We start from the raw sequence: 9,097 nt of genomic DNA, 5'->3' as shown, positions 1-9,097 counted from the left end.
GCACAGCTTTTCAAAGTGTTCTTTACTCAACACCTTCAGATGTGCTGGAGCTTAAGGGTTGAGCTTCTCTTTGCCAGGGGAAAAAGAAACTGGGACTTAGCTACTTACCATGGCGACTGATAGGCTCCTGCAAATTTCTATTTTCTCTTTCCAACATTGCTAACCTCATCTCCCCAGGGTCTGCAATTTCTGCCGGGCTGTAAACCAGCAGGGGCAATAACGGTCTCTAATTTGTAATCATTCGGCCCACGTAAGGAGGGGCTGGATCAAGTGCTGATGGGCCTGCCTTTATTTAATTAGAGGATGTATGTGCATTTGTAGCATAGAAGTATGCAATATTGTCTCATTGCATTAAAGTTGTTTTCTGATTGCTGTTCTATGTGTACCATTCATTTTGTTCCAACTACAGTACACATTGGATCATTATTAGCATTAATAATATTCAGCACTGTGCATATTTTTCAACAGAAATTGTTTTTGCAAGAGGGTAAAAAAACAAGGATAGCACCTTGTAGAATTGAATCAGACTGTCTGCTTTTGAATTCTTACCTTTTCCTTGTGCATACACCCTATTATTAATGCACATTATTACTTCAAGTATGTCAGAAAAGGAGACAAACAGTCAGAAGCAGAAATTTCTCCCTAATTCACTCTGCCTAGCCAGCAAAATATAAGGCAAAATTATTCAGGGGGAAAAATACAATTTTCTGTCATCTCTGCCATACACTGATAACAAAGCTACAGGCTAATATGTTTTGATATTTTTGTCACTCGTTTATCATGTGACCTTTCATGCTATCATTAATACAGCTGAGGGACAGAACAGGCGAACTGAAATAAGGGTGTGGGGAAGTCAGATTGCTTCTCTAACAACTAACGGTCAGTCACAGCGATTTATGCTTTTCTTCACTGTAGCTCTGACTGAAGAAGAGAAATTGTTATTAAAATTTGATATTACTGTCTAGGCTCTGCCACTTAGAATTTGCAACTTTTAGCTCTGATGAGAATGCTTGGAGGAGGAGGGTTTAATAAATTTCCCTTTGAATTATGATATTAATACAATACAACATGCTTGCTTAGATATTCAAAGAGTGCAGGGGGAAATCAGATTCCGGACATTGGTACACTGAGTATTAGTTGTACCCTTCAAGAATTTTATCCTAGCAGCATATCTGAATAACTAGGTTATACAAACAATGCTTTCTGTTAAAATTAGTGTCTCTCTTTAGTTTGCAAGGTATAAAAACAACAACTAGTAAAGGTTTGTATTAATCAGCATTATTTACAGGAAATACTGGATAATGCAGCACATCTTTTACACTTTCTTTAATGACAGAAGATGCACATATGTTACATTTGCATTAGGCTTGACAACATTTCTGACAATTGGGCAGCCTTTTATGTAGGCTATAGAGCCTAGTCTGAGAAAAAAAATCAGTCTGGATTTAATTTATATTTTACATTAGTGTATAAAATTATTTAACACAGCACACAGCTGAGAATGAACTTTGTAGCATCCTAGTAAAGGCAAAGAGTACAACCTTTATGTTTTTAAAAAATCTTTCACTAACCTTTAACTTCTCATCCTTTCAAAACGCTGCAATTTTAAATTTTTGAATTAAGAAAAGATTGCAGATAAGCACTGGGGCGATTTCTACATTTAATGTATAGGGAGTTTATGCTAAATACATCAAAAGATTCCCACCCTCCATCCCCCACCCATTGCCCCATTTCTTAGGATGTTTGGAATCAGGTATGAGATAGAAAAATTATATACAACCAAAAACGTTTACTAAAAAATGTTTCGGAACTTGAATTATGCCCAGAAAAGCTGCCTTTTAATTGTATCTCCTTTGGGATAGTTTCTAATCGAACACATTAGACAATTACCTTTATTTGTAAAAGAAAGCAACTGTATGTCTACATTTCAGAATGTTAAAAAGGTCTCAAAAAGAGATGGTTCTATTAAATGGATTGACTTAAAATGTACTGCAGGATATAGAGACTGGGTTAAAATTTCAGGTGTGCAAAACAAAGCTTAGTGCCTGAAGTGGACATATGCAGGTTTATTCACATCAGTAATATTAGTATAATTAGTATTAGTATAATGTATAAACACATTTTACTGTTATATGCTAGAAGAATCAGGATCTAAATGGCTTAGGAGATGTGTGTCATATGGTTGGGTCCCCCCCCCCAAGATAGAATATAATAATTATTTTCCTTTCACCTATGTGTCCATCTGAGCCTAAGTAGCTGTCTATAACTATGGACACAGCATGAACATTGTATTTATCGTTTCTTTTAGATTTTCTCCCTCATCTTAATACATATTTTCATACAGAAATGCAGAGTGGTTATGCAGTTTCCTGGACATTTTCTTTCTTTTGCATGCTGTAAAGATTTCATCCAAATCTATTCACAGATTGTTCATTTTAGAGCAAAATGATTTTTTTATTAAAAAAATAGAAACAGCATATCTTTCGAAAAGAAATTTCACATACAGCTTTCTTTACAATGCTTAACTAATGCTATATAAAACAAAGAGTGCCTTTTGAAACAAATATGCCTGAATATGAGTAAAAATTGTCACGTGAGTTAAAGTGGTGTGTGGGTGAATATACATGACCAGCAATTTTGAAATAAAAGAGTGTTTGGTTTATTGAACAGGAGATTCCACAATCGATGTAAAAACAATCACTGGAAGGGGATAAATTAACATTTTATAATAGAAAGTGTGTGACTTTAGAACAGAACGTGGATGACTTTTTTCCTCTAATTCTATATCGCGAACAAAGAATTGTCTTCCCTTTGCTCCTCTATCCCTAATGGCAGCCCTGACCTGGAGATGAATCTTGTATATAAACAACAGGGGTAAATACAAATACATCTCCATACTTGCTGAGCTTTATGCTGCTGTGGAGGATAGATTATTCATCCAGCACTGCATTATATAGAATCCCATTTTCATTTTTATAGGGAATGCATATGTGGAAAAGGGGAAAGGTGGGGGTAGCGAGGAGGGGGAGAACGTTGGACTGTTAGTCATAGACGATTCAGCTGCATTCTGCTAAGAGTACCCAACTAATTTCATCTGGTTTTATTGAACTGAAAGCTTGTGATTTTAGAAGGGAAGATTTAAAAATTTTACCCCAGCATAAAGCAGTGCAAGAACACAACTCTGCCATGTGTTTGCTTGTTTTTCTGGAGTAGACCCATTTACTTTAGTGGCAGTATCCCAGGGGAAGTATTATTATTATTATTTTAAGTCTCTGCGCCACCTGCATGCATTGCTTACGTAGATTTCTTTTTTTAAAAAAAGCCAGTAAAAATATACTTGCCATTTTCATTCATTACCCATAAACTAAAAATAAATAAATGGGGATTTTATTTCAATTGGAAACAACAACAAAATCAGAGGCCTCGTGCTCACCTAAAACCTAGAAACCCAATGAAAGATTATGCAGGTCTTTCTAACTTGGTGGCACGTGCTGATTTGCTTAAATAGGATGTGATGCAGCCAATTAATGCTTGTGTTAATTTTACTGCAGAACACCCACACACTCCAATCTCCCTTTCCCATTCTGGCCACATTAGATTTTGCAGAGCCAGTGGTTTTTAAGACTGGCATTCATGTTTGCATGTAAATAAAGCAAGAACCACAAACAAAGCCAGCAATCTTACATACTTGCCTTCAGTGGTAAAGGATGGAACGCCTGCCTGCTACCAATCAGCAAGTGGTTGCTATGGTTACAAGGTCAGGAAATATGCCTTTTCCCCAGTTGTCCAAGGCTTGCACATGTCACTTCTGAAACTATGAATTTTATATACAGGTCAGGAGATGCATACCAAAGAAATAAATAGTGTATTGGACCATAATGACAGCTAACGTTCAAATGTCCTTGAATTTTTTTTTTTTTAATTCTATCCAAACACATTTTGTCATTTTGAATGGGTTGGGGATTTTTTGTATAAAACTGGAGCAATTTCTTCCTGTAATGAAATTTGGCAACGTAGGTACAAACTATGCCTTGTTGCAAGAAGCTGCACTAATAACTTGCTTCAAAAATAATATTGTGCAGGGTGTTTAATTTGCTGCAGTGGGTAGGCTTTTTAAAAAGTTCTTTAAAAATTTAAAGCACTGCAATATTTTAACATAACTGTTTGATGCAATTTAAGAACTCCAAACGACGACTACTTTCTAGAAAACAAAATTATGAACTTTGTGCTTATCGATAGATATATAGACAATACTGTGGTGATGCTGTGAATTAAATGCAGGTGGTTTTGTTTGAAAATAAAACTGCTTCCTTGCACAGTATATATTGGGAAGTTCTAATATAACCTCTATAACCTGAAAATGATAGTCTATGTAAAATGGCTAAGTTGTGAATTCAGCTCTTGATGGTTATATGTCATTGAAGACTTTACTAGAAAAATTAGTCAAAGGCCTCTCCAGGGACTTTGCATTTTGCAACAGATAAGGTAGGTCAAGTAAAGATGGTTATTTCAGGGTCTGTGTTATTTTTGACTTGTATTCTTTAGTATTAACTTATTGATATTTCTTTTGATATCATCTGCTTAAAGTCAAGATTCATTATATATCAGATATGAAGAGAATCATTATTTACTGTAGAGCTTATAGTTCTGAAATCTACGGGCTTAGAACATTGGGAGGAGGATGTGAAATTATATATAGCATATCTGGCAATATTAAGTTATTTTACTTCACCCACACTGTTAATTAAAAAGCTTGCTACAGCCAGATACTTATTTTTATTTTAGTGATGACGTGTGTATGTGTGTTGTTGTTTTGTAGTTGTTTTTCCTAGCTGAGGATTGAATGGACAGTGAAATATTGTGTACCATTTCATAGCACAACGTCTGGTACAAGACACTTCAAGCAGTTGTAATGTCATTATTTTGTATCTGTGTGTAAGTTCCTTATATGAATCTTTCTAATGAGACGTGAAGAATATCTCCAATCATGAAATAAAAGTTCAGGGTTTCTCTGTGCTCTGTGTTTCTTATTAGCTTTGCAACTTTGCTCTAGTTCTTGCAACTCGTCCACTGATGCTAAAAAACCAAAAAACAAACCCTCACGTATATTGAAATAGGAATATAACACAAAGGAGAAGAGAGATGTTGTTCCCCCTTTCCTTTTGGATTGCATCTTTTGTTCAAATGAATATCCTCACCGCCCCCCTTTCTCTCTCACTCTCATTTGGCCAGAAAAGATTAGTCTGTACCTTGATAACAATCCTTCCTATTTCCCCCTCTCTTTTTTTTCATTTTTTTCATTTCTTTTCTTTTTTCTTTTTTTTTTTTGCAGAAAGCGGCATTCAAATGAGAAACTAAGCACAATTCTTTTCAACAGGCAATTTACCCCATGACGAGATATGCTTTCACTTATTTTTCTCTGACATTCTCGCATCTAGCAGCACAGCAGGTTTCCAGAGGTTAGGCTTCAAATAAAGGATAACTACTGCCTTATATTAATAGATGCCATTGTATGAATGTCATATTATTGCAGCATTTAGTTCCTTTAATTGTTTTCTTCTAAATTATATATGATAAGGCCCAGACAAGTGAGAAATTATATATATATATATATATATATATATATATATATATATATATATCTCCCTACTCTTTTATCATTATTGTGATTGCTCTGTTTGCACGTTTGCTTGGGCTTTTTTTAAAGTACAGAAATATGTTTTTCTGCATGTAAAGCTACTTGGAATTAATAAATTGTCTTGAGAAATGTTTGAACTGCAGGATGCTTCAATTAACTACTTATGCTTCAGATCATTTCAAATATCTGCACCTGTAATCCCACCCTGAAATTCAAGAAACATCAGAGGGTCGAAAACAAATATCCTCTCGCTGAAGAGGATGGGTTGCTTCCCTTAAACAGCCAGCTGAACAGCATCCTTCAGTTCTCATGGTCATTCTATGAGACCATATCGGGATGTTTTCATGTATATTTTTCTTCCCCCTTTGTGACATTTTTTGTGTAGCCAGATGAGCCCAGGTTACGTGTCTTGTGGCCTGTGTGCAACCTTGTCCATTAGCCAGTCCCCACACCTTTGATGTGAACCATCATCCCTCTGGTTTCTGTGGTTCATTCATTTTTGTGGTTCTGTAACGATCTCTGCCCTAGTCCTGAATCCTGCCTTTATTGTAGACAGAGCTGACAACAGGCAGCCTTGTCTTTCATTTCCTTGATGTACTTTGTACTGCAGTATGGCTTTTGTTAGTATTGATGCAAACATTACCATAAACCACCACCTAGGGACTGAAAACAATTGACTAACTGTTTTCAAATCCAATACACTTAAGTTGATCAGATACAAAGTTTAAGTACAGTTAGCTTGGAAGGGGGAAAAAAGCACCAATGCTGTGTGGTCTCAGGCTCTGCGTTCTGAAAAATAAAGAGCAGCGGAATCTGGCTGCTTATGTCAAGACAAATGGCAATGAAATCTATTCAAGAGGTGAATATTGAGCCAGGAACATGCACCTTCTCTTGGCTGACAGGACCAGTTTTGCTTCCTTTGGCCTTGTTTAAATGATCTCCTCTTTATCTCGTTTTGAAGGCTCGTTCGAAGCAAGAAAAGAGATGGGATTATAGAGGGAAAGCAACCATGTTATGAGCCAGTTCAGGTTCTGATGAGATGTGCATTTTAAATTGGCTGATGTTAAAATTCTCTGTTAAATTCTAAACAGCAGGCTAACAATCATGGCACTCATTATAACGGAATATTCCATATCATATGGAAGAATTTCAAAGTTAGCTGTGTTGTAAATGCAAAACTCTGTCTGACCCTTTTTGAGTAAGGAGCAGTAGCAGGGTCATTTGCTTTTTGAGCCTTGTTAGATCCTGGATTCGAGCCTTTGTAAAAGGGGCTATTCAGATTCCGTTTCCGTACGACGCTTCAAAGATGTCAGTTGCATCTTTGAAGTTTCTTTCTAAATTAAGCAGTGGAGAACTTGAGAAAGTGAAACAAAAAAGAAAGAGAGAGAGAGATTCACAAAATGAATCAGGTTCAAGGTTCTATGCATATTTCAAATCTGATAAACCTGATATGCTTCTTATTAAGCATACAAGAATACTGCTACTAACTTCCCAATTTGTTCCTTTTCTTGCAGGGATAACGTGTTGAAATGAAACCTAATATTTGGAAATGCAAAATAAAAGCTGTAACAAGCTGTATTTGAGCCCATTATAAATGAAGTAATCTGAAAATGAATTATGATGCCTCTGCCTTTACGAAAGTGAACACACCTGCATTTTTCTGTTATTTCCCCATATATATATATGGAAATAACAGAAAAATGGATGGAGATTTAGGGTTGCAGTCACTGAAGTCAATAGCATATAAGCAGTCCAACTGTGCACAGGATTGTAACTTTAGATAGTTCTCTTTTAATGCATCTTGCTCTGCTAAAAGAAGCCCACTAATTTTAAAGTTTGCTTGTTTGTCAGTACCTGCCAAGGGTACAATCCTAACTCAATTAACACCATTGCTAAACATTTCCGCTAACTTCTCTGGCATGAGGCTTATACCATAATTTCATATATTGTGCTAATCATTAATGACTGAAAGTAGTATTTCTTTGGAACGTGACTTGTGCAAGCTCTGCAAAGCAGGCTCGCTTCTTAAAAACTTTAGTAAGTCCATCAATCTCTCAGACCCCTAATAAACATGTGCGTTTGGATGTAATGAAACTTTACTTCTAAATGTTTGCATTTTGGGTTGATAAAGGAATATGCGTGAATGTTTATCAGCTTTACTGTAAAGACGTCTATTTCTGTAAATGAAACACCTGTTTCATATGTGTAAATGAAAGCTCCATTAATACTTCTTATTCTTTCAGTAATGAATTCTTACTCTTGTGATTATGTAATTCATTACCAGGTTCAGTGCCAATATTACTGCTTAGCAAAATAGCCATTGAAAGTCATTCACGAAAACTTTGTTTAACATCTCTATAATTACACTATATATTGGAATTATCACATAACTGTAAAAGTTATCAATAATAATTGACTGTGGATCTTTAAGAGGCAGCATATCCAAGTTCAGTTCATACAATAAAGATGCTGGAGAGCTCTAGTGATTTAAGTCTTGAGTTCAATGTGTCATAGCCTCCCTGACATCACTTTATTTTTTAACCATCATCCAGTGGACCGTATAAGATATATAGGGGTTGGTGGCTTCAGCTGCTTGAATTTATGTGCAAAATCGCTTGCTGAATTGTCCCATAATTGGGTTCTTAAAATAGATTTTCTTGCCTAAGTACAATTGTAGTTGTGTATTGTAACCAAGTTTAAGCTTCTGGGTAACAAAAACCACCAGTAGGTATTGAGAGGGAAAGGGATAATGGTCAGTTTCTATTAATTATCACATAGCTTTAATGCCATATTATAACAGCCAGGAATAAATGGAATCTTGTGAAATTTCATTAATATCAAAAATAAGCACAACCCAAAAAGTTCCTTTCACATTACAACCACGCTGCACAATTATTCACTATTTTAATCCAAGCATAGTATCATCACAGAATATGGGCACTAGCTTTTCCAAAAGTGTAGTAATGAGCTGATTTCATCACGAGAGTGAATGATTCGTTACCTATACATAATCACGGGCTAACTTTCACAAAACAGATCCATTGAAGAACTTGCAGGCTGCAACGCTATGTGCACATACTTGGAAATGCGCTTCACTTGACTTAATGGGAGTTACTTCAGAGTAAACATCCGTACATTCAGGTTGTAAATATTTCATTTGTTTACTTTTCACGGTGCTGAACCACAAAACACTGAGACTCTGATCTCGCTAGCAAGCAGTCTGGCTAATTAGCAATCTAGCTAATATTCTTTTTAAATTTCATTTCAATAGGAGTTATGACAAAGCGTTGCAGCATGGAGTGTTCCTGTTCAGTGCTCCAGCCAGCCAGCCAGCCAGCCATGCCTTTTTCTGTGGTATTCCATTACATCCCCCACTCCCATCCAGTTTCTCTCCCTACCCCATCAGTCAGCCTTCCAGGCTCACTCAGCATTTATTTAATTGATTTATTGAAATATGTA

At 36.0% G+C, this 9,097-nt stretch overlaps 1 long non-coding RNA gene across 1 annotated transcript; it reads left to right on the top strand.

Moving 5' to 3' along the window:
* Positions 1 to 3,848: 3,848 nt before the first annotated feature.
* LOC309349322 lies at positions 3,849 to 7,275 on the top strand. The gene is made up of 3 exons (XR_014159846.1): positions 3,849 to 4,485; positions 5,333 to 5,449; positions 7,153 to 7,275. It is a non-coding gene; the product is annotated as an uncharacterized lncRNA (long non-coding RNA).
* Positions 7,276 to 9,097: the final 1,822 nt, after the last annotated feature.

This window comes from Podarcis erhardii (assembly GCF_964252035.2).
Source record: "Podarcis erhardii genome assembly, chromosome: 8".
Classification (NCBI taxonomy): Eukaryota; Metazoa; Chordata; class Lepidosauria; order Squamata; family Lacertidae; genus Podarcis; species Podarcis erhardii.
This window is presented reverse-complemented; position numbering and strand designations above follow the sequence as displayed.